We start from the raw sequence: 22,629 nt of genomic DNA, 5'->3' as shown, positions 1-22,629 counted from the left end.
AATTCGGCTAAAATCTCGCCAGCTCATTGCAGAGTAATGAGTCTCATTCGTTTGTCCGTTTACAATCAAATTCGGCTACAATTTTGTCAAAATCCGGCAGTGCCCGAGATAAGTTGATTTCACATGTCTTATCTGGTCCTGATCGAGATTCAGATGATTTGAGCCAAAAATCGTCTGTCAACAATTAATCAAAAATAGAAAAACACGAAAAGAGGTGCAACACGAGGAATTCCAAGGGGCTCACCCATCCTGGTACTGCACTCGCCCAAGCACACTTAACTTCGGAGTTCTGATGGGATCCGGTGCATTAGTGCTGGTATGATCGCACCCGACCTTGAGTGGGATGTTTATTCTTTTATCCCTCGTGTACGTTTGGAGCAGGCGGCGATTGACAACACGCGGCACTACTCTATCCCAATCAGAACCATGAAGTTAATCATTCTGGCGCGATGGCAGAGATAGGATGGGTGACCTCCCTAGGAAGTCCTCGTGTCTAGACGGTTTACGTAAATTATGGCTAAAACAGCCGAAATAATTGTTTCAAATGAGTTAACCATCTCCGGAGTAATCGGCGTCATACCCTTCCGCGCAGAACCGGCTCACGACAACAAAAATCGCTAAATGCTCCCAAAAAATAAAAAAAAAAAATAAGAATAAGAAAATAGCGAATGTAAAGCTATTATTATGCCTGTGATACGATAAAATGGAACCTGAATCGAATTTCGGACTTCCTAAGCGGATTTCTCGAGAAACGGAAGCTTAACAGAAGCGGAAAATCGCAAATTAGAGGGTCTTAGAGAAGGAATTCGGCTAAAATCTCGCCAGCTCATTGCGGAGTAATGAGTCTCGTTCGTTTTCCCGTTTACAATCAAATTAGGCTACAATTTTGTCCAAATCCGGCAGTGCCTGAGCTACTTTGATTTCACATGTCTTATTTGGTCCCGATCGAGATTCAGATGATTTGAGCCGAAAATCGTCTGTCAACATTTAATCAAAAATAGAAAAACACGAAAAGGGGTGCAACACGAGGAAATCCCAAGAGGTCACACAGCCTAGTACAGCTCTCGTCCAAGCACGCTTAACTTCGGAGTTCTGAGGGGATCCGGTGCATTAATGCTGGTATGATCGCACCTGACATTGAGTGGGATGTTTATTCTTATATCCCTCGAGTATGTGTGGAGCGGGCGGCGATGGACAACACGCGGCACTGCTCTCGCCCAATCAGAACCATGAAGTTAAGCGTTCTGGCGCGATGGCAGAGCTAGGATGGGTGACCTCCCTAGGAAGTCCTCCTGTCGCGACCGTTTACGTAAATTATGGCTAAAACAGTCGAAATAATTGTTTTTAATGAGTTAACCATCTCCGGAGTAATCTGCATCATACCCTTCCGCACAGAACCGGCTCACGACAACAAAAATCGCTAAATGTTCCTAGAAAATAGAAAAAAAATAAGAATAAGAAAATAGCGAATGTAAAGTTATTATTATGCCTGGGATACGATAAAATGGAACCGGAATCAAATTTTGGACTTCCTAAGCGGATTTCTCGAGGAGACGGAAGCTTAACAGAAGCGGAAAATCGCAAATTAGAGGGTCTTAGAGAAGGAATTCGGCTAAAATCTCGCCAGCTCATTGCGAAGTAATGAGTCTCGTTCGTTTGCCCGTTTACAATCAAATTAGGCTACAATTTTGTTCAAATCCGGCAGTGCCTGAGCTACTTTGATTTCACATGTCTTATCTGGTCACGATCGAAATTCAAATGATTTGAGCCGAAAATCGTCTGTCAACAACTAATTAAAAATAGAAAAACAAGAAAAGGGATACAACACGAGGAATTCCCAAGGGGTCACCCATCCTAGTATAGCTCTCGTCCAAGAACGCTTAACTTCGGAGTTCTGAGGGGATCCGGTGCATTAATCCTGGTATGATCGCACCTGACATTGAGTGGGATGTTTATTTTTATATCCCTCGAGTATGTGTGGAGCGGGCGGCGATGGACAACACGCGGCACTGCTCTCGCCCAATCAGAACCATGAAGTTAAGCGTTCTGGCGCGATGGCAGAGCTAGGATGGGTGACCTCCCTGGGTAGTCCTCTTGTCGCGACCGTTTACGTAAATTATGGCTAAAACAGTCGAAATAATTGTTTTTAATGAGTTAACCTTCTCCGGAGTAATCTGCGTCATACCCTTCACTACAGAACCGGCTCACGACAACAAAAATCGCTAAATGTTCCTAGAAAATAGAAAAAAAAATAAGAATAAGAAAATAGCAAATGTAAAGCTATTATTATGCCTGGGATACGATAAATGGAACCGGAATCGAATTTTGGACTTCCTAAGTGGATTCTCGAGGAAACGGAAGCTTAACAGAAGCGGAAAATCGCAAATTAGAGGGTCTTAGAGAAGGAATTCGGCTAAAATCCTCCATCTCATTGCGGAGTAATGAGTCTCGTTCGTTTGCCCGTTTACAATCAAATTAGCCTACAATTTGTCCAAATCCGACAGTGCCCGAGCTACGTTGATTTCACATGTCTTATCTGGTCCCGATCGAGATTTAGATGATTTGAGCCGAAAATCGCCTGTCAACAAGTAATCAAAAATAGAAAAACACGAAAAGGGGAACAATACGATGACTTCCCACGGGGTCACCCATCCTAGTACTGCTCTCGCCCAAGTACGCTTACATTCGAAGTTCTGATGGGATCCGGTGCATTAGTGCTAGTATGATCGCACCCGACATTGAGTGGATTTTTAATCTTATATCTTTCGAGTACGTGTGGAGCGGGAGACGATGGACAACACGCGGCACTGCTCTCGCCAAATCAAAACCATGAAGTTAAGCGTTCTGGCGCGATGGCCGAGCTAGGATGGGTGACCTTTCTGGAAGTCCTTGTGTCGCGACCGTTTACGTAAATTATGGGTAAAACAGTCGAAATAATTGTTTTTAATGAGTTAACCATCTCCGGAGTAATCTGCGTCACACCCTTCCGCACAAAACCGGCTCACGGCAATATAAATCGCTAAATGTTCCAAGAAAATAGAAAAAAATAAGTAGAAGAAAAAAGCGAATGTAAAGCTATTATAATGCTTAAGATATGATAAAATGGAACAGGAATCGAATTTCGAACTTCCTAAGCGGATTTCTCGATGAAACGGAAGCTTAACAGAAGCGGAAAATCGCAAATTAGAGTGTCTTAGAGAAGGAATTCGGCTAAAATCTCGCCAGCTCATTGCGGAGTAATGAGTCTCGTTCGTTTTCCCGTTTACAATCAAACTAGGCTACAATTTTGTCCAAATCCGGTAGTGCCCGAGCTACGTTGATTTCACATGTCTTATCTGGTCACGATCGAGATTCAGAGGATTTGATCCGAAAATCGTCTATACACAAGTAATCAGAAATAGAAAAACACGAAAAGGGGTGCATCATGAAGACTTACCAGGGGGTCAGCCATCCTAGTACTGCTCTCGCCCAAGCACGCTTAACTTCGGAGTTCTGATGGGATCCGATGCATTAGTGCTGGTATGATCGCACCCGACATTGAGTGGGATTTTTATTCTTATATCTCTCGAATACGTGTGGAGTGGGCGACGATGGACAACACGCGGCACTGCTCTCGCCCAATCAGAACCATGAAGTTAAGCGTTTTAGCGCGATGGTAGAGCTAGAATGGGTGACCTTTCTGGGAAGTCCTCGTGTCACGACCATTTACGTAAATTATGGCTAAAACAGTCGAAATAATTGTTTTTAATGAGTTAACCGTCTCCGGAGTAATCTGCGTCATACCCTTCCGCACAGAATCGGCTCACGGCAACAAAAATCGCTAAATGTTCCGAGAAAATAGAAAAAAAAATAAGAAGAAGAAAATAGCGAATGTTAAGCTGTAATTATAACTGAGATACAATAAAATGGAACAGGAATCTAATTTCGAACTTCCTAAGCGGATTTCTTGAGGAAACGGAAGCTTAAAAGAAGCGAAAAATCGCAAATTAGAGAGTCTTAGAGAAGGAATTCGGCTAAAATCTCGCGAGCTCATTGCAGAGTAATGAGTCTCATTCGTTTGTCCGTTTACAATCAAATTCGGCTACAATTTTGTCAAAATCCGGCAGTGCCCGAGATAAGTTGATTTCACATGTCTTATCTGGTCCCGATCGAGATTCAGATGATTTGAGCCGAAAATCGTATGTCAACAATTAATCAAAAATAGAAAAACACGAAAAGGGATACAACAAGTGGACTTCACAGGGGGTCACCCATCCTAGTACTGCTCTCGCCCAAGCACGCTTAACTTCGGAGTTCTGATGGGATCCGGTGCATTATTGCAGGTATGATCGCACCCGAAATTGAGTGGGATTTTTATTCTTATATCTCTCGAGTACGTGTGAAGCGGGCGACGATTAACAACACGCGACACTGCTCTCGCCAAATCAGAACCATGAAGTTAAGCGTTCTGGCGCGATGGCAGAGCTAGGATGGGTGACCTCCATGGGAAGTCCTCGTGTCGCGACCGTTTACGTAATTTATAGCTAAAGCAGTCGAAATAATTGTTTTTAATGAGTTAACCGACTCGGAGTAATCTGCGTCATACTCTTTTCCGCACAGAACCGGCTCACGACAACAAAAATCGCTAAATGTTCTTAAAATTATAAAAAAAATAAGAAGAAGAAAATAGCGAATGTAAAGCTATTAACAGAAGCGGAAAATCGCAAATTAGAGGGTCTTAGAGAAGGAATTCGGCTAAAATCTCGCCAGCTCATTGCGTAGCATTTAGTCTCAGTCATTTGCTTGTTTACCCATCCTAGTACTGCTCTTGCCCAAGCACGCTTAACTTCGGAGTTCTGATTGGATCCGGTGCATTAGTGCAGGTATGATCGCACCCAACATTGAGTGGGATGTTTATTCTTATATCTCTCTAGTACGTGTGGAGCGGGCGACGATGGACAACACGCGGCACTGCACTCGCCCAATCAGAACTATGAAGTTAAGCGTTCTGGCGCGATGGCCGAGCTAGGATGGGTGACCTTCCTGGGAAGTCATTGTGTCCCGACCGTTTACGTAAATTATGGCTAAAACAGTCGAAATAATTGTTTTAATGAGTTAACCGTCTCCGGAGTAATCTGCGTCATACCCTTCCACACAGAACCGGCTCACAGCAACAAAAATCGCTAAATGTTCCCAGAAAGTAGAAAAAAAATAAGAAGAAGAAAATAGCGAATGTAAAGCTATTATTATGCCTGGGATACGATAAAATGGAACCGGAATCGAATTTCGAACTTCCTAAGCGTATTTCTCGAGGAAACAGAAGCTTAACAGAAGCGGAAAATCGCAAATTAGAGGGTCTTAGAGAAGGAATTCGGCTAAAATCTCGCCAGCTCATTGCAGAGTAATGAGTCTCATTCGTTTGTCCGTTTACAATCAAATTCGGCTACAATTTTGTCAAAATCCGGCAGTGCCCGAGATAAGTTGATTTCACATGTCTTATCTGGTCCTGATCGAGATTCAGATGATTTGAGCCAAAAATCGTCTGTCAACAATTAATCAAAAATAGAAAAACACGAAAAGAGGTGCAACACGAGGAATTCCAAGGGGCTCACCCATCCTGGTACTGCACTCGCCCAAGCACACTTAACTTCGGAGTTCTGATGGGATCCGGTGCATTAGTGCTGGTATGATCGCACCCGATATTGAGTGGGAAGTTTATTCTTATATCTCTCGAGTACGTGTGGAGCGGGCGACGATGGACAACACGCGGCACTGCTCTCGCTCAATAAGAACCATGAAGTTAAGCGTTCTGGCGCGATGGCAGAGCTAGGATGGGTCACCTTCCTGGGAAGTCCTCGTGTCGCCACCGTTTACGTAAATTAGGGCTAAAACTGTCGAAATAATTGTTTTTAATGAGTTAACCATCTCCGGAGTAATCTTTGTCACACCCTTCCGCACAGAACCGGCTCGCGGCAATATAAATCGCTAAATGTTCCCAGAAAATAGAAAAAAATAAAAAGAAGAAAATAGCGAATGTAAAGCTATTATTATGCCTAAGATACGATTAAATGGAACAAGAATCGAATTTCGAACTTCCTAAGAGGATTTCTCGATAAAACGAAAGCTTAACAGAAGCGGAAAATCGCAAATTAGAGGGTCTTAGAGAAGGAATTGGGCTAAAATCTCGCCAGCTCATTGCGGAGTAATGAGTCTCGTTCGTTTGCCCGTTTACAATCAAACTAGGCTACAATTTTGTCCAAAACCGGTAGGGCCCGAGCTACGTTGATTTCACATGTCTTATATGGTTTCGATCGAGATTCAGATGATTTGAGCCGAATATCGTCTGTCAACAAGTAATCAAAAATAGAAAAACAAGAAAAGGGGTGCATCACGAGGACTTAGCAGGGGGTCACCCATCCTAGTACTGCTCTCGCCCAAGCACGCTTAACTTTGGAGTTCTAATGGGATCCGGTGCATTAGTGTTGTTATTATCGCACCCGACATTGAGTGGGATTTTTATTCTTATATCCCTCGAGTACGTGTGGAGCGGGCGGCGATAGACAACACGCGGCATTGCTCTCGCCCAATAAAAACCATGAAGTTAGCGTTCTGGCCCGATGGCAGAGTTAGGATGGGTGACCTCCCTGGGAAGTCCTCGTGTCGCGACCGTTTACGTAAATTATGGCTAAAACAGTCGAAATAATTGTTTTAATGAGTTAACCGTCTCCGGAGTAATCTGCGTCATACCCTTCCGCACAGAACCGGCTCACAACAATAAAAATCGCTAAATGTTCCCAGAAAATAGAAAAAAAATAAGAAGAAGAAAATAGCGAATATAAAGCTATTATTATGTCTGAGATACGATAAAATGGAACAAGAATCGAATTTAGAACTTCCTAAGCGGATTTCTCGAGGAAACAGAAGCTTAACAGAAGCGGAAAATCGCAAATTAGAGGGTCTTAGAGAAGGAATTCGGCTAAAATCTCGCCAGCTTATTGCGTAGTAATGAGTCTCGTCCGTTTGCCCATTTATAATCAAATTAGCCTACAATTTTGTCCAAATCCGGCAGTGCCCGAGCTACTTTCATTTCACATGTCTTATCTGGTCTCGATCGAGATTCAGATGATTTGAGCCGAAAATCGTCTGTCAACAAGTAATCAAAAATAGAAAAACACGAAAAGGGGTGCAACACGAGGACTTCCCAGGGGGTCACCCATCCTAGTACTGCTCTCGCCCAAGCACGCTTAACTTCAAGTTCTGATGGGATCCGGTGCATTATTGCTGGTATGATCGCACCGGACATTGAGTGGGATGTTTATTCTTATATCCCTCGAGTACGTTTGGAGCGGGCGGCGATGGACAACACGCGGCACTGCTCTCGCCCAATCATAACCATGAAGTTAAGCGTCCTGGCGCGATGGCAGAGCGAGGATGGGTGACCACCCTGGGAAGACCTCGTGTCGCGACCGTTTACGTAAATTATGGATAAAACAGTCGAAATAATTGTTTTTAATGAGTTAACCGTCTCCGGAGTAATCTGCGTCATACCCTTCCGCACAGAACAGGCTCACGACAACAAAAACCGATAAATGTTCCCAGAAAATAGAAAAAAAAATAAGAAGAAGGAAATAACGAATGTAAAGCTATTATTATTCTTGGGATACGATAAAATGGAACCAGAATCGAATTTCGAACTTCCTAAGCGGATTTATCGAGGAAACGAAAGCTTAACAGAAGCGGTAAATCGCAAATTAAAGGGTCTTAGATTAGGAATTCGGCTAAAATCTCGTCAGCTCATTGCGTAGTAATGATTCTCGTCCGTTTGCCCGTTTACAATCAAATTAGCCTACAATTTTGTCCAAATCCGGCATTGCCCGAGCTACTTTCATTTCACATGTCTTATCTGGTTCCCGATCGAGATTCAGATGATTTGAGCCGAAAATCGTCTGTCAACAAGTAATCAAAAATAAAAAAAAAACACGAAAAAGGGTGCAACACGAGGACTTCCCAGGGGGTCACCCATCCTTGTATTGCTCTCGCCCATCTTAACTTCGGAGTTCTGATGGGATCCGGTGCATTAGTGCTGGTATGATCGCACCCGACATTGAGTGGGATGTTTATTCTTATATCCCTCGAGTACGTGTGGAGCGGGCGGCGATGGAAAACACGCGGCACTGCTCTCGCCCAATCATAACCATAAGTTAAGCGTTCTGGCGCGATGGCAGAGCTAGGATGGGTGACCTCCCTGGGAAGACCTCGTGTCGCGACCGTTTACGTAAATTATGATAAAACAGTCGAAATAATTGTTTTTAATGAGTTAACCGTCTCCGGAGTAATCTGCGTCATACCCTTCCGCACAGAACCGGCTCACGACAACAAAAATCGATAAATGTTCCCAGAAAATAGAAAAAAAAATAAGAAGAAGGAAATAACGAATGTAAAGCTATTATTATTCTTGGGATACGATAAAATGGAACCAGAATCGAATTTCGAACTTCCTAAGCGGATTTCTCGAGGAAACGAAAGCTTAACAGAAGCGGTAAATCGCAAATTAGAGGGTCTTAGAGAAGGAATTCGGCTAAAATCTCGTCAGCTCATTGCGTAGTAATGAGTCTCGTCCGTTTGCCCGTTTACAATCAAATTAGCCTACAATTTTGTCCAAATCCGGCAGTGCCCGAGCTACTTTCATTTAACATGTCTTATCTGGTCCCGATCGAGATTCAGATGATTTGAGCCGAAAATCGTCTGTCAACAAGTAATCAAAAATAGAAAAACACGAAAAGGGGTGCAACACGAGGACTTCCCAGGGGGTCACCCATCCTAGTACTGCGCTTTCGCCCAAGCACGCTTAACTTCGGAGTTCTGATGGGATCCGGTGCATTAGTGCTGGTATGATCGCACCCGACATTGAGTGGGATGTTTATTCTTATATCCCTCGAGTACGTGTGGAGCGGGCGGCGATGGACAACACGCGGCACTGCTCTCGCCCAATCATAACCATGAAGTTAAGCGTTCTGGCGCGATGGCAGAGCTAGGATGGGTGACCTCCCTGGGAAGACCTCGTGTCGCGACCGTTTACGTAAATTATGGATAAAACAGTCGAAATAATTGTTTTTAATGAGTTAACCGTCTCCGGAGTAATCTGCGTCATACCCTTCCGCACAGAACCGGCTCACGACAACAAAAATCGATAAATGTTCCCAGAAAATAGAAAAAAAATAAGAAGAAGGAAATAACGAATGTAAAGCTATTATTATGCCTCGGATACGATAAAATGGAACCGGAATCGAATTTCGAACTTCCTAAGCGGATTTCTCGAGGAAACGAAAGCTTAACAGAAGCGGTAAATCGCAAATTAGAGGGTCTTAGAGAAGGAATTCGGCTAAAATCTCGTCAGCTCATTGCGTAGTAATGAGTCTCGTCCGTTTGCCCGTTTACAATCAAATTAGCCTACAATTTTGTCCAAATCCGGCAGTGCCCGAGCTACTTTCATTTAACATGTCTTATCTGGTCCCGATCGAGATTCAGATGATTTGAGCCGAAAATCGTCTGTCAACAAGTAATCAAAAATAGAAAAACACGAAAAGGGGTGCAACACGAGGACTTCCCAGGGGGTCACCCATCCTAGTACTGCGCTTTCGCCCAAGCACGCTTAACTTCGGAGTTCTGATGGGATCCGGTGCATTAGTGCTGGTATGATCGCACCCGACATTGAGTGGGATGTTTATTCTTATATCCCTCGAGTACGTGTGGAGCGGGCGGCGATGGACAACACGCGGCACTGCTCTCGCCCAATCATAACCATGAAGTTAAGCGTTCTGGCGCGATGGCAGAGCTAGGATGGGTGACCTCCCTGGGAAGACCTCGTATCGCGACCGTTTACGTAAATTATGGATAAAACAGTCGAAATAATTGTTTTTAATGAGTTAACCGTCTCCGGAGTAATCTGCGTCATACCCTTCCGCACAGAACCGGCTCACGACAACAAAAATCGATAAATGTTCCCAGAAAATAGAAAAAAAATAAGAAGAAGGAAATAACGAATGTAAAGCTATTATTATGCCTCGGATACGATAAAATGGAACCGGAATCGAATTTCGAACTTCCTAAGCGGATTTCTCGAGGAAACGAAAGCTTAACAGAAGCGGTAAATCGCAAATTAGAGGGTCTTAGAGAAGGAATTCGGCTAAAATCTCGTCAGCTCATTGCGTAGTAATGAGTCTCGTCCGTTTGCCCGTTTACAATCAAATTAGCCTACAATTTTGTCCAAATCCGGCAGTGCCCGAGCTACTTTCATTTCACATGTCTTATCTGGTCCCGATCGAGATTCAGTTGATTTGAGCCGAAAATCGTCTGTCAACAAGTAATCAAAAATAGAAAAACACGAAAAGGGGTGCAACACGAGGACTTCCCAGGGGGTCACCCATCCTAGTACTGCTCTCGCCCAAGCACGCTTAACTTCGGAGTTCTGATGGGATCCGGTGCATTAGTGCTGGTATGATCGCACCCGACATTGAGTGGGATGTTTATTCTTATATCCCTCGAGTACGTGTGGAGCGGGCGGCGATGGACAACACGCGGCACTGCTCTCGCCCAATCATAACCATGAAGTTAAGCGTTCTGGCGCGATGGCAGAGATAGGATGGGTGACCTCCCTGGAAGACCTCGTGTCGCGACCGTTTACGTAAATTATGGATAAAACAGTCGAAATAATTGTTTTTAATGAGTTAACCGTCTCCGGAGTAATCTGCGTCATACCCTTCCGCACAGAACCGGCTCACGACAACAAAAATCGATAAATGTTCCCAGAAAATAAAAAAAAAATAAGAAGAAGGAAATAACGAATGTAAAGCTATTATTATTCTTAGGATACGATAAAATGGAACCAGAATCGAATTTCGAACTTCCTAAGCGGATTTCTCGAGGAAACGAAAGCTTAACAGAAGCGGTAAATCGCAAATTAGAGGGTCTTAGAGAAGGAATTCGGCTAAAATCTCGTCAGCTCATTGCGTAGTAATGAGTCTCGTCCGTTTGCCCGTTTACAATCAAATTAGCCTACAATTTTGTCCAAATCCGGCAGTGCCCGAGCTACTTTCATCTAACATGTCTTATTTGGTCCCGATCGAGATTCAGATGATTTGAGCCGAAAATCGTCTGTCAACAAGTAATCAAAAATAGAAAAACACGAAAAGGGGTGCAACACGAGGACTTCCCAGGGGGTCACCCATCCTAGTACTGCGCTTTCGCCCAAGCACGCTTAACTTCGGAGTTCTGATGGGATCCGGTGCATTAGTGCTGGTATGATCGCACCCGACATTGAGTGGGATGTTTATTCTTATATCCCTCGAGTACGTGTGGAGCGGGCGGCGATGGACAACACGCGGCACTGCTCTCGCCCAATCATAACCATGAAGTTAAGCGTTCTGGCGCGATGGCAGAGCTAGGATGGGTGACCTCCCTAGGAAGATCCTCGTATCGCGACCGTTTACGTAAATTATGGATAAAACAGTCGAAATAATTGTTTTTAATGAGTTAACCAGTCTCCGGAGTAATCTGCGTCATACCCTTCCGCACAGAACCTGGCTCACGACAACAAAAATCGATAAATGTTCCCAGAAAATAGAAAAAAAATAAGAAGAAGGAAATAACGAATGTAAAGCTATTATTATGCCTCGGATACGATAAAATGGAACCGGAATCGAATTTCGAACTTCCTAAGCGGATTTCTCGAGGAAAACGAAAGCTTAACAGAAGCGGTAAATCGCAAATTAGAGGGTCTTAGAGAAGGAATTCGGCTAAAATCTCGTCAGCTCATTGCGTAGTAATGAGTCTCGTCCGTTTGCCCGTTTACAATCAAATTAGCCTACAATTTTGTCCAAATCCGGCAGTGCCCGAGCTACTTTCATTTCACATGTCTTATCTGGTCCCGATCGAGATTCAGATTATTTGAGCCGAAAATCGTCTGTCAACAAGTAATCAAAAAAAGAAAAACACCAAAAAGGGTGCAACACGAGGACTTCCCAGGGGGTCACCCATCCTAGTACTGTTCTCGCCCAAGCACACTTAACTTCGGAGTTCTGATGGGATCCGGTGCATTAGTGCTTGTATGATCGCACCCGTCATTGAGTGGGATATTTATTCTTATTTTCCTCGAGTACGGGTGGAGCAAGCGGCGATGGACAACACCCGGCACTGTTCTCGCCCAATCAGAACCATGAAGTTAAGCATTCTGGCGCGATGGCAGAGCTATGATGGGTGACCTCCCTGGGAAGACCTCGTGTCGCAACCGTTTACGTAAATTATGGATAAAACAGTCGAAATAATTGTTTTTAATGAGTTAACCGTCTCCAGAGTAATCTGCGTCATATCCTTCCGTACAGAACCGGCTCACGACAACAAAAATCGATAAATGTTCCCAGAAAATAGAAAAAAAATAAGAAGAAGAAAATAACGAATGTAAAGCAATTATTATGTTTGGGATACGATAAAATGGAACCGGAATCGAATTTCGAACTTCCTAAGCGGATTTCTCGAGGAAACGAAAGCTTAACAGAAGCGGTAAATCGCAAATTAGAGGGTCTTAGAGAAGGAATTCGGCTAAAATCTCGTCAGCTCATTGCGTAGTAATGAGTCTCGTCCGTTTGCCCGTTTACAATCAAATTAGCCTACAATTTTGTCCAAATCCGGCAGTGCCCGAGCTACTTTCATTTCACATATCTTATCTGGTCTCGATCGAGATTCAGATGATTTGAGCCGAAAATCGTCTGTCAACAAGTAATCAAAAATAGAAAAACACGAAAAGGGGTGCAACACGAGGACTTCCCAGGGGGTCACCCATCCTAGTACTGCGCTTTCGCCCAAGCACGCTTAACTTCGTAGTTCTGATGGGATCCGGTGCATTAGTGCTGGTATGATCGCACCCGACATTGAGTGGGATGTTTATTCTTATATCCCTCGAGTACGTGTGGAGCGGGCGGCGATGGACAACACGCGGCACTGCTCTCGCCCAATCATAACCATGAAGTTAAGCGTTCTGGCGCGATGGCAGAGTTAGGATGGGTGACCTCCCTGGGAAGACCTCGTGTCGCGACCGTTTACGTAAATTATGGATAAAACAGTCGAAATAATTGTTTTTAATGAGTTAACCGTCTCCGGAGTAATCTGCGTCATACCCTTCCGCACAGAACCGGCTCACGACAACAAAAATCGATAAATGTTCCCAGAAAATAGAAAAAAAATAAGAAGAAGGAAATAACGAATGTAAAGCTATTATTATGCCTGGGATACGATAAAATGGAACCGGAATCGAATTTCGAACTTCCTAAGCGGATTTCTCGAGGAAACGAAAGCTTAACAGAAGCGGTAAATCGCAAATTAGAGGGTCTTAGAGAAGGAATTCGGCTAAAATCTCGTCAGCTCATTGCGTAGTAATGAGTCTCGTCCGTTTGCCCGTTTACAATCAAATTAGCCTACAATTTTGTCCAAATCCGGCAGTGCCCGAGCTACTTTCATTTCACATGTCTTATCTGGTCCCGATCGAGATTCAGATGATTTGAGCCGAAAATCGTCTGTCAACAAGTAATCAAAAATAGAAAAACACGAAAAGGGGTGCAACACGAGGACTTCCCAGGGGGTCACCCATCCTAGTACTGCACTTTCGCCCAAGCACGCTTAACTTCGGAGTTCTGATGGGATCCGGTGCATTAGTGCTGGTATGATCGCACCCGACATTGAGTGGGATGTTTATTCTTATATCCCTCGAGTACGTGTGGAGCGGGCGGCGATGGACAACACGCGGCACTGCTCTCGCCCAATCATAACCATGAAGTTAAGCGTTCTGACGCGATGGCAGAGCTATGATGGGTGACCTCCCTGGGAAGACCTCGTGTCGCGACCGTTTACGTAAATTATGGATAAAACAGTCGAAATAATTGTTTTTAATGAGTTCACCGTCTCCGGAGTAATCTGCGTCATACTCTTCCGCACAGAACCGGCTCACGACAACAAAAATCGATAAATGTTCCCAGAAAATAGAAAAAAAAATAAGAAGAAGAAATAACGAATGTAAAGCTGTTATTATGCCTGGGATACGATAAAATGGAACCGGAATCGAATTTCGAACTTCCTAAGCGGATTTCTCGAGGAAACGAAAGCTTAACAGAAGCGGTAAATCGCAAATTAGAGGGTCTTAGAGAAGGAATTCGGCTAAAATCTCGTCAGCTCATTGCGTAGTAATGAGTCTCGTCCGTTTGCCCGTTTACAATCAAATTAGCCTACAATTTTGTCCAAATCCGGCAGTGCCCGAGCTACTTTCATTTCACATGTCTTATCTGGTCCCGATCGAGATTCAGATGATTTGAGCCGAAAATCGTCTGTCAACAAGTAATCAAAAATAGAAAAACACGAAAAGGGTGCAACACGAGGACTTCCCAGGGGGTCACCCATCCTAGTACTGCTCTCGCCCAAGCACGCTTAACTTCGGAGTTCTGATGGGATCCGGTGCATTAGTGCTGGTATGATCGCACCCGACATTGAGTGGGATGTTTATTCTTATATCCCTCGAGTACGTGTGGAGCGGGCGGCGATGGACAACACGCGGCACTGCTCTCGCCCAATCATAACCATGAAGTTAAGCGTTCTGGCGCGATGGCAGAGCTAGGATGGGTGACCTCCCTGGGAAGACCTCGTGTCGCGACCGTTTACGTAAATTATGGATAAAACAGTCGAAATAATTGTTTTTAATGAGTTAACCGTCTCCGGAGTAATCTGCGTCATACCCTTCCGCACAGAACCGGCTCACGACAACAAAAATCGATAAATGTTCCCAGAAAATAGAAAAAAAATAAGAAGAAGGAAATAACGAATGTAAAGCTATTATTATGCCTTGGATACGATAAAATGGAACAGGAATCGAATTTCGAACTTCCTAGGCGGATTTCTCGAGAAACGAAAGCTGAACAGAAGCGGTAAATCGCAAATTAGAGGGTCTTAGAGAAGGAATTCGGCTAAAATCTCGTCAGCTCATTGCGTAGTAATGAGTCTCGTCCGTTTGCCCGTTTAGAATCAAATTAGCCTACAATTTTGTCCAAATCCGGCAGTGCCCGAGCTACTTTCATTTAACATGTCTTATCTGGTCCCGATCGAGATTCAGATGATTTGAGCCGAAAATCGTCTGTCAACAAGTAATCAAAAATAGAAAAACACGAAAAGGGGTGCAACACGAGGACTTCCCAGGGGGTCACCCATCCTAGTACTGCGCTTTCGCCCAAGCACGCTTAACTTCGGAGTTCTGATGGGATCCGGTGCATTAGTGCTGGTATGATCGCACCCGACATTGAGTGGGATGTTTATTCTTATATCCCTCGAGTACGTGTGGAGCGGGCGGCGATGGACAACACGCGGCACTGCTCTCGCCCAATCATAACCATGAAGTTAAGCGTTCTGGCGCAATGGCAGAGCTAGGATGGGTGACCTCCCTGGGAAGACCTCGTATCGCGACCGTTTACGTAAATTATGGATAAAACAGTCGAAATAATTGTTTTTAATGAGTTAACCGTCTCCGGAGTAATCTGCGTCATACCCTTCCGCACAGAACCGGCTCACGACAACAAAAATCGATAAATGTTCCCAGAAAATAGAAAAAAAATAAGAAGAAGGAAATAACGAATGTAAAGCTATTATTATGCCTCAGATACGATAAAATGGAACCGGAATCGAATTTGGAACTTCCTAAGCGGATTTCTCGAGAAAACAAAAGCTGAACAGAAGCGGTAAATCGCAAATTAGAGGGTCTTAGAGAAGGAATTCGGCTAAAATCTCGCCATCTCATTGCGTAGTAATGAGTCTCGTCCGTTTGCCCGTTTACAATCAAATTAGCCTACAATTTTGTCCAAATCCGGCAGTGCCCGAGCTACTTTCATTTCACATGTCTTATCTGGTCCCGATCGAGATTCAGATGATTTGAGCCGAAAATCGTCTGTCAACAAGTAATCAAAAATAGAAAAACACGAAAAAGGGTGCAACATGAGGACTTCCCAGAGGGTCACCCATCTTAGTACTGCTCTCACCCAAGCACGCTTAACTTCGTAGTTCTAATGGGATCCGGTGCATTAGTGCTGGTATGATCGCACCCGACATTGAATGGGATGTTTATTCTTATATCCCTCGAAGACGTGTGGAGCGGGCGGCGATGGACAACACGCGGCACTGCTCTCGCCCAATCATAACCATGAAGTTAAGCTTTCTGGCGCGATGGCAGAGTTAGGATGGGTGACCTCCCTGGGAAGACCTCGTGTCGCGACCATTTACGTAAATTATGGATAAAATAGTCGAAATAATAGTTTTTAATGAGTTCACCGTCTCCGGAGTAATCTGCGTCATACCCTTCCGCACAGAACCGGCTCACGACAACAAAAATCGATAAATGTTCCCAGAAAATAGAAAAAAAATAAGAAGGAAATAACGAATGTAAAGCTATTATTATGCCTGGGATACGATAAAATGGAACAGGAATCGAATTTCGAACTCCCTAGGCGGATTTCTCGAGAAAACGAAAGCTGAACAGAAGCGGTAAATCGCAAATTAGAGGGTCTTAGAGAAGGAATTCGGCTAAAACCTCGTCAGCTCATTGCGTAGTAATGAGTCTCGTCCGTTTGCCCGTTTAGAATCAAATTAGCCTACAATTTTGTCCAAATCCGGCAGTGCCCGAGCTACTTTCATTTCACATGTTTTATCTGGTCCCGATCGAGATTCAGATGATTTGAGTCATCTGCGTCATACCCTTCCGCCCAAAACCGGCTCACGACAACAAAAATCGATAAATGTTCCCAGAAAATAGAAAAAAAAATAAGAAGAAGAAAATAACGAATGTAAAGCTGTTATTATGCCTGGGATACGATAAAATGGAACCGGAATCGAATTTCGAACTTCCTAAGCGGATTTCTCGAGGAAACGAAAGCTTAACAGAAGCGGTAAATCGCAAATTAGAGGGTCTTAGAGAAGAAATTCGGATAAAATCTCGTCAGCTCATTGCGTAGTAATGAGTCTCGTCCGTTTGCCCGTTTACAATCAAATTAGCCTACAATTTTGTTCAAATCCGGCAGTGCCCGAGCTACTTTCATTTAACATGTCTTATCTGGTCCCGATCGAGATTCAGATGATTTGAGCCGAAAATCGTCTGTCAACAAGTAATCAAAAATAGAAAAACACGAAAAGGGGTGCAACACGAGGACTTCCCAGGGGGTCACCCATCCTAGTACTGCGCTTTCGCCCAAGCACGCTTAACTTCGGAGTTCTGATGGGATCCGGTGCATTAGTGCTGGTATGATCGCACCCGACATTGAGTGGGATGTTTATTCTTATATCCCTCGAGTACGTGTGGAGCGGGCGGCGATGGACAACACGCGGCACTGCTCTCGCCCAATCATAACCATGAAGTTAAGCGTTCTGGCGCGATGGCAGAGCTAGGATGGGTGACCTCCCTGGGAAGACCTCGTGTCGCGACCGTTTACGTAAATTATGGATAAAACAGTCGAAATAATTGTTTTTAATGAGTTAACCGTCTCCGGAGTAATCTGCGTCATACCCTTCCGCACAGAACCGGCTCACGACAACAAAAATCGATAAATGTTCCCAGAAAATAGAAAAAAAAATAAGAAGAAGGAAATAACGAATGTAAAGCTATTATTATGCCTTGGGATACGATAAAATGGAACCGGAATCGAATTTCGAACTTCCTAAGCGGATTTCTCGAGGAAACGAAAGCTTAACAGAAGCGGTAAATCGCAAATTAGAGGGTCTTAGAGAAGGAATTCGGCTAAAATCTCGTCAGCTCATTGCGTAGTAATGAGTCTCGTCCGTTTGCCCGTTTACAATCAAATTAGCCTACAATTTTGTCCAAATCCGGCAGTGCCCGAGCTACTTTCATTTCACATGTCTTATCTGGTCCCGATCGAGATTCAGATGATTTGAGCCGAAAATCGTATGTCAACAAGTAATCAAAAATAGAAAAACACGAAAAGGGGTGCAACACGAGGACTTCCCAGGAGGTTACCCATCCTAATACTGCTCTCGCCCAAGCACCTTAACTTCGGAGTTCTGATGGGATCCGGTGCATTAGTGCTGGTATGATCGCACCCGACATTGAGTGGGATGTTTATTCTTATATCCCTCGAGTACGTGTGGAGCGGGCGGCGATGGACAACACGCGGCACTACTCTCGCCCAATCATAACCATGAAGTTAAGCGTTCTGGCGCGATGGCAGAGCTAGGATGGGTGACCTCCTTGGGAAGACCTCGTGTCGCGACCGTTTACGTAAATTATGGATAAAACAGTCGAAATAATAGTTTTTAATGAGTTCACCGTCTCCGGAGTAATCTGCGTCATACCCTTCCGCACAGAACCGGCTCACGACAACAAAAATCGATAAATGTTCCCAGAAAATAGAAAAAAAATAAGAAGAAGGAAATAACGAATGTAAAGCTATTATTATGCCTTGGATACGATAAAATGGAACCGGAATCGAATTTCGAACTTCCTAAGCGGATTTCTCGAGGAAACGAAAGCTTAACAGAAGCGGTAAATCGCAAATTAGAGGGTCTTAGAGAAGGAATTCGGCTAAAATCTCGTCAGCTCATTGCGTAGTAATGAGTCTCGTCCGTTTGCCCGTTTACAATCAAATTAGCCTACAATTTTGTCCAAATCCGGCAGTGCCCGAGCTACTTTCATTTCACATGTCTTATCTGGTCCCGATCGAGATTCAGATGATTTGAGCCGAAAATCGTCTGTCAACAAGTAATCAAAAATAGAAAAACACGAAAAGGGGTGCAACACGAGGACTTCCCAGGGGGTCACCCATCCTAGTACTGCTCTTCGCCCAAGCACGCTTAACTTCGGAGTTCTGATGGGATCCGGTGCATTAGTGCTGGTATGATCGCACCCGACATTGAGTGGGATGTTTATTCTTATATCCCTCGAGTACGTGTGGAGCGGGCGGCGATGGACAACACGCGGCACTGCTCTCGCCCAATCATAACCATGAAGTTAAGCGTTCTGGCGCGATGGCAGAGCTAGGATGGGTGACCTCCCTGGGAAGACCTCGTGTCGCGACCGTTTACGTAAATTATGGATAAAACAGTCGAAATAATTGTTTTTAATGAGTTAACCGTCTCCGGAGTAATCTGCGTCATACCCTTCCGCACAGAACCGGCTCACGACAACAAAAATCGATAAATGTTCCCAGAAAATAGAAAAAAAATAAGAAGAAGGAAATAACGAATGTAAAGCTATTATTATGCCTTAGGATACGATAAAATGGAACCGGAATCGAATTTCGAACTTCCTAAGCGGATTTCTCGAGGAAACGAAAGCTTAACAGAAGCGGTAAATCGCAAATTAGAGGGTCTTAGAGAAGGAATTCGGCTAAAATCTCGTCAGCTCATTGCGTAGTAATGAGTCTCGTCCGTTTGCCCGTTTACAATCAAATTAGCCTACAATTTTGTCCAAATCCGGCAGTGCCCGAGCTACTTTCATTTCACATGTCTTATCTGGTCCCGATCGAGATTCAGATGATTTGAGCCGAAAATCGTCTGTCAACAAGTAATCAAAAATAGAAAAACACGAAAAGGGGTGCAACACGAGGACTTCCCAGGGGGTCACCCATCCTAGTACTGCGCTTTCGCCCAAGCACGCTTAACTTCGGAGTTCTGATGGGATCCGGTGCATTAGTGCTGGTATGATCGCACCCGACATTGAGTGGGATGTTTATTCTTATATCCCTCGAGTACGTGTGGAGCGGGCGGCGATGGACAACACGCGGCACTGCTCTCGCCCAATCATAACCATGAAGTTAAGCGTTCTGGCGCGATGGCAGAGCTAGGATGGGTGACCTCCCTGGGAAGACCTCGTGTCGCGACCGTTTACGTAAATTATGGATAAAACAGTCGAAATAATTGTTTTTAATGAGTTAACCGTCTCCGGAGTAATCTGCGTCATACCCTTCCGCACAGAACCGGCTCACGACAACAAAAATCGATAAATGTTCCCAGAAAATAGAAAAAAAATAAGAAGAAGGAAATAACGAATGTAAAGCTATTATTATGCCTCGGATACGATAAAATGGAACCGGAATCGAATTTCGAACTTCCTAAGCGGATTTCTCGAGGAAACGAAAGCTTAACAGAAGCGGTAAATCGCAAATTAGAGGGTCTTAGAGAAGGAATTCGGCTAAAATCTCGTCAGCTCATTGCGTAGTAATGAGTCTCGTCCGTTTGCCCGTTTACAATCAAATTAGCCTACAATTTTGTCCAAATCCGGCAGTGCCCGAGCTACTTTCATTTCACATGTCTTATCTGGTCCCGATCGAGATTCAGATGATTTGAGCCGAAAATCGTCTGTCAACAAGTAATCAAAAATAGAAAAACACGAAAAAGGGTGCAACACGAGGACTTCCCAGGGGGTCACCCATCCTAGTACTGCTCTCGCCCAAGCACGCTTAACTTCGGAGTTCTGATGGGATCCGGTGCATTAGTGCTGGTATGATCGCACCCGACATTGAGTGGGATGTTTATTCTTATATCCCTCGAGTACGTGTGGAGCGGGCGGCGATGGACAACACGCGGCACTGCTCTCGCCCAATCATAACCATGAAGTTAAGCGTTCTGGCGCGATGGCAGAGCTAGGATGGGTGACCTCCCTGGGAAGACCTCGTGTCGCGACCGTTTACGTAAATTATGGATAAAACAGTCGAAATAATTGTTTTTAATGAGTTAACCGTCTCCGGAGTAATCTGCGTCATACCCTTCCGCACAGAACCGGCTCACGACAACAAAAATCGATAAATGTTCCCAGAAAATAGAAAAAAAAATAAGAAGAAGGAAATAACGAATGTAAAGCTATTATTATGCTTGGATACGATAAAATGGAACCGGAATCGAATTTCGAACTTCCTAAGCGGATTTCTCGAGGAAACGAAAGCTTAACAGAAGCGGTAAATCGCAAATTAGAGGGTCTTAGAGAAGGAATTCGGCTAAAATCTCGTCAGCTCATTGCGTAGTAATGAGTCTCGTCCGTTTGCCCGTTTACAATCAAATTAGCCTACAATTTTGTCCAAATCCGGCAGTGCCCGAGCTACTTTCATTTCACATGTCTTATCTGGTCCCGATCGAGATTCAGATGATTTGAGCCGAAAATCGTCTGTCAACAAGTAATCAAAAATAGAAAAACACGAAAAGGGGTGCAACACGAGGACTTCCCAGGGGGTCACCCATCCTAGTACTGCTCTCGCCCAAGCACGCTTAACTTCGGAGTTCTGATGGGATCCGGTGCATTAGTGCTGGTATGATCGCACCCGACATTGAGTGGGATGTTTATTCTTATATCCCTCGAGTACGTGTGGAGCGGGCGGCGATGGACAACACGCGGCACTGCTCTCGCCCAATCATAACCATGAAGTTAAGCGTTCTGGCGCGATGGCAGAGCTAGGATGGGTGACCTCCCTGGGAAGACCTCGTGTCGCGACCGTTTACGTAAATTATGGATAAAACAGTCGAAATAATTGTTTTTAATGAGTTAACCGTCTCCGGAGTAATCTGCGTCATACCCTTCCGCACAGAACCGGCTCACGACAACAAAAATCGATAAATGTTCCCAGAAAATAGAAAAAAAAATAAGAAGAAGGAAATAACGAATGTAAAGCTATTATTATGCTTGGATACGATAAAATGGAACCGGAATCGAATTTCGAACTTCCTAAGCGGATTTCTCGAGGAAACGAAAGCTTAACAGAAGCGGTAAATCGCAAATTAGAGGGTCTTAGAGAAGGAATTCGGCTAAAATCTCGTCAGCTCATTGCGTAGTAATGAGTCTCGTCCGTTTGCCCGTTTACAATCAAATTAGCCTACAATTTTGTCCAAATCCGGCAGTGCCCGAGCTACTTTCATTTCACATGTCTTATCTGGTCCCGATCGAGATTCAGATGATTTGAGCCGAAAATCGTATGTCAACAAGTAATCAAAAATAGAAAAACACGAAAAGGGGTGCAACACGAGGACTTCCCAGGAGGTTACCCATCCTAATACTGCTCTCGCCCAAGCACCTTAACTTCGGAGTTCTGATGGGATCCGGTGCATTAGTGCTGGTATGATCGCACCCGACATTGAGTGGGATGTTTATTCTTATATCCCTCGAGTACGTGTGGAGCGGGCGGCGATGGACAACACGCGGCACTACTCTCGCCCAATCATAACCATGAAGTTAAGCGTTCTGGCGCGATGGCAGAGCTAGGATGGGTGACCTCCTTGGGAAGACCTCGTGTCGCGACCGTTTACGTAAATTATGGATAAAACAGTCGAAATAATAGTTTTTAATGAGTTCACCGTCTCCGGAGTAATCTGCGTCATACCCTTCCGCACAGAACCGGCTCACGACAACAAAAATCGATAAATGTTCCCATAAAATAGAAAAAAAATAAGAAGAAGGAAATAACGAATGTAAAGCTATTATTATGCCTGGGATACGATAAAATGCAACCTGAATCGAATTTCGAACTTCCTAGGCGGATTTCTGGAGGAAACGAAAGTTGAACAAAAGCGGTAAATCGCAAATTAGAGGGTCTTAGAGAAGGAATTCGGCTAAAATCTCGTCAGCTTATT

At 44.3% G+C, this 22,629-nt stretch overlaps 24 non-coding genes and 3 pseudogenes across 24 annotated transcripts; all 27 read right to left on the bottom strand.

Annotated features, from left to right (window-relative positions):
- Positions 1 to 211: 211 nt before the first annotated feature.
- On the bottom strand, positions 212 to 330 carry LOC142516383 (5S ribosomal RNA). Its single transcript, XR_012812180.1, has one exon. It is a non-coding gene; the product is annotated as a 5S ribosomal RNA (ribosomal RNA).
- Positions 331 to 1,014: 684 nt separating this feature from the next.
- LOC142510170 (5S ribosomal RNA) lies at positions 1,015 to 1,133 on the bottom strand. The gene has a single exon (XR_012808298.1). It is a non-coding gene; the product is annotated as a 5S ribosomal RNA (ribosomal RNA).
- Positions 1,134 to 1,816: 683 nt separating this feature from the next.
- On the bottom strand, positions 1,817 to 1,935 carry LOC142509550 (5S ribosomal RNA). The gene has a single exon (XR_012807718.1). It is a non-coding gene; the product is annotated as a 5S ribosomal RNA (ribosomal RNA).
- Positions 1,936 to 2,615: 680 nt separating this feature from the next.
- Positions 2,616 to 2,734, bottom strand: LOC142511361 (5S ribosomal RNA; annotated as a pseudogene).
- A 680-nt stretch (positions 2,735 to 3,414) lies between these two features.
- LOC142509387 (5S ribosomal RNA) lies at positions 3,415 to 3,533 on the bottom strand. Its single transcript, XR_012807563.1, has one exon. It is a non-coding gene; the product is annotated as a 5S ribosomal RNA (ribosomal RNA).
- A 684-nt stretch (positions 3,534 to 4,217) lies between these two features.
- On the bottom strand, positions 4,218 to 4,336 carry LOC142506499 (5S ribosomal RNA). The gene has a single exon (XR_012804788.1). It is a non-coding gene; the product is annotated as a 5S ribosomal RNA (ribosomal RNA).
- A 1,222-nt stretch (positions 4,337 to 5,558) lies between these two features.
- LOC142516382 (5S ribosomal RNA) lies at positions 5,559 to 5,677 on the bottom strand. The gene has a single exon (XR_012812179.1). It is a non-coding gene; the product is annotated as a 5S ribosomal RNA (ribosomal RNA).
- A 682-nt stretch (positions 5,678 to 6,359) lies between these two features.
- Positions 6,360 to 6,478, bottom strand: LOC142510852 (5S ribosomal RNA; annotated as a pseudogene).
- A 681-nt stretch (positions 6,479 to 7,159) lies between these two features.
- Positions 7,160 to 7,277, bottom strand: LOC142508463 (5S ribosomal RNA). Its single transcript, XR_012806674.1, has one exon. It is a non-coding gene; the product is annotated as a 5S ribosomal RNA (ribosomal RNA).
- A 688-nt stretch (positions 7,278 to 7,965) lies between these two features.
- Positions 7,966 to 8,079, bottom strand: LOC142511153 (5S ribosomal RNA; annotated as a pseudogene).
- Positions 8,080 to 8,761: 682 nt separating this feature from the next.
- Positions 8,762 to 8,882, bottom strand: LOC142514430 (5S ribosomal RNA). The gene has a single exon (XR_012810323.1). It is a non-coding gene; the product is annotated as a 5S ribosomal RNA (ribosomal RNA).
- A 683-nt stretch (positions 8,883 to 9,565) lies between these two features.
- LOC142514429 (5S ribosomal RNA) lies at positions 9,566 to 9,686 on the bottom strand. Its single transcript, XR_012810322.1, has one exon. It is a non-coding gene; the product is annotated as a 5S ribosomal RNA (ribosomal RNA).
- A 683-nt stretch (positions 9,687 to 10,369) lies between these two features.
- LOC142509896 (5S ribosomal RNA) lies at positions 10,370 to 10,488 on the bottom strand. The gene has a single exon (XR_012808042.1). It is a non-coding gene; the product is annotated as a 5S ribosomal RNA (ribosomal RNA).
- A 682-nt stretch (positions 10,489 to 11,170) lies between these two features.
- Positions 11,171 to 11,291, bottom strand: LOC142514427 (5S ribosomal RNA). The gene has a single exon (XR_012810321.1). It is a non-coding gene; the product is annotated as a 5S ribosomal RNA (ribosomal RNA).
- Positions 11,292 to 11,978: 687 nt separating this feature from the next.
- LOC142513870 (5S ribosomal RNA) lies at positions 11,979 to 12,097 on the bottom strand. The gene has a single exon (XR_012809794.1). It is a non-coding gene; the product is annotated as a 5S ribosomal RNA (ribosomal RNA).
- Positions 12,098 to 12,780: 683 nt separating this feature from the next.
- Positions 12,781 to 12,901, bottom strand: LOC142517302 (5S ribosomal RNA). The gene has a single exon (XR_012813055.1). It is a non-coding gene; the product is annotated as a 5S ribosomal RNA (ribosomal RNA).
- A 683-nt stretch (positions 12,902 to 13,584) lies between these two features.
- LOC142513854 (5S ribosomal RNA) lies at positions 13,585 to 13,705 on the bottom strand. Its single transcript, XR_012809779.1, has one exon. It is a non-coding gene; the product is annotated as a 5S ribosomal RNA (ribosomal RNA).
- A 682-nt stretch (positions 13,706 to 14,387) lies between these two features.
- On the bottom strand, positions 14,388 to 14,506 carry LOC142515877 (5S ribosomal RNA). The gene has a single exon (XR_012811697.1). It is a non-coding gene; the product is annotated as a 5S ribosomal RNA (ribosomal RNA).
- Positions 14,507 to 15,188: 682 nt separating this feature from the next.
- On the bottom strand, positions 15,189 to 15,309 carry LOC142514425 (5S ribosomal RNA). Its single transcript, XR_012810319.1, has one exon. It is a non-coding gene; the product is annotated as a 5S ribosomal RNA (ribosomal RNA).
- A 683-nt stretch (positions 15,310 to 15,992) lies between these two features.
- Positions 15,993 to 16,111, bottom strand: LOC142514911 (5S ribosomal RNA). The gene has a single exon (XR_012810784.1). It is a non-coding gene; the product is annotated as a 5S ribosomal RNA (ribosomal RNA).
- Positions 16,112 to 17,192: 1,081 nt separating this feature from the next.
- Positions 17,193 to 17,313, bottom strand: LOC142514424 (5S ribosomal RNA). Its single transcript, XR_012810318.1, has one exon. It is a non-coding gene; the product is annotated as a 5S ribosomal RNA (ribosomal RNA).
- Positions 17,314 to 17,998: 685 nt separating this feature from the next.
- Positions 17,999 to 18,116, bottom strand: LOC142514994 (5S ribosomal RNA). The gene has a single exon (XR_012810862.1). It is a non-coding gene; the product is annotated as a 5S ribosomal RNA (ribosomal RNA).
- A 683-nt stretch (positions 18,117 to 18,799) lies between these two features.
- On the bottom strand, positions 18,800 to 18,919 carry LOC142513158 (5S ribosomal RNA). Its single transcript, XR_012809119.1, has one exon. It is a non-coding gene; the product is annotated as a 5S ribosomal RNA (ribosomal RNA).
- A 684-nt stretch (positions 18,920 to 19,603) lies between these two features.
- Positions 19,604 to 19,724, bottom strand: LOC142514423 (5S ribosomal RNA). Its single transcript, XR_012810317.1, has one exon. It is a non-coding gene; the product is annotated as a 5S ribosomal RNA (ribosomal RNA).
- A 683-nt stretch (positions 19,725 to 20,407) lies between these two features.
- Positions 20,408 to 20,526, bottom strand: LOC142515865 (5S ribosomal RNA). The gene has a single exon (XR_012811686.1). It is a non-coding gene; the product is annotated as a 5S ribosomal RNA (ribosomal RNA).
- A 683-nt stretch (positions 20,527 to 21,209) lies between these two features.
- LOC142509779 (5S ribosomal RNA) lies at positions 21,210 to 21,328 on the bottom strand. The gene has a single exon (XR_012807934.1). It is a non-coding gene; the product is annotated as a 5S ribosomal RNA (ribosomal RNA).
- Positions 21,329 to 22,011: 683 nt separating this feature from the next.
- LOC142514992 (5S ribosomal RNA) lies at positions 22,012 to 22,129 on the bottom strand. The gene has a single exon (XR_012810861.1). It is a non-coding gene; the product is annotated as a 5S ribosomal RNA (ribosomal RNA).
- Positions 22,130 to 22,629: the final 500 nt, after the last annotated feature.

The sequence above is a fragment of the Primulina tabacum genome, chromosome 10 (assembly GCF_025594145.1).
Source record: "Primulina tabacum isolate GXHZ01 chromosome 10, ASM2559414v2, whole genome shotgun sequence".
NCBI classification, from domain to species: domain Eukaryota; kingdom Viridiplantae; phylum Streptophyta; class Magnoliopsida; order Lamiales; family Gesneriaceae; genus Primulina; species Primulina tabacum.
This window is presented reverse-complemented; position numbering and strand designations above follow the sequence as displayed.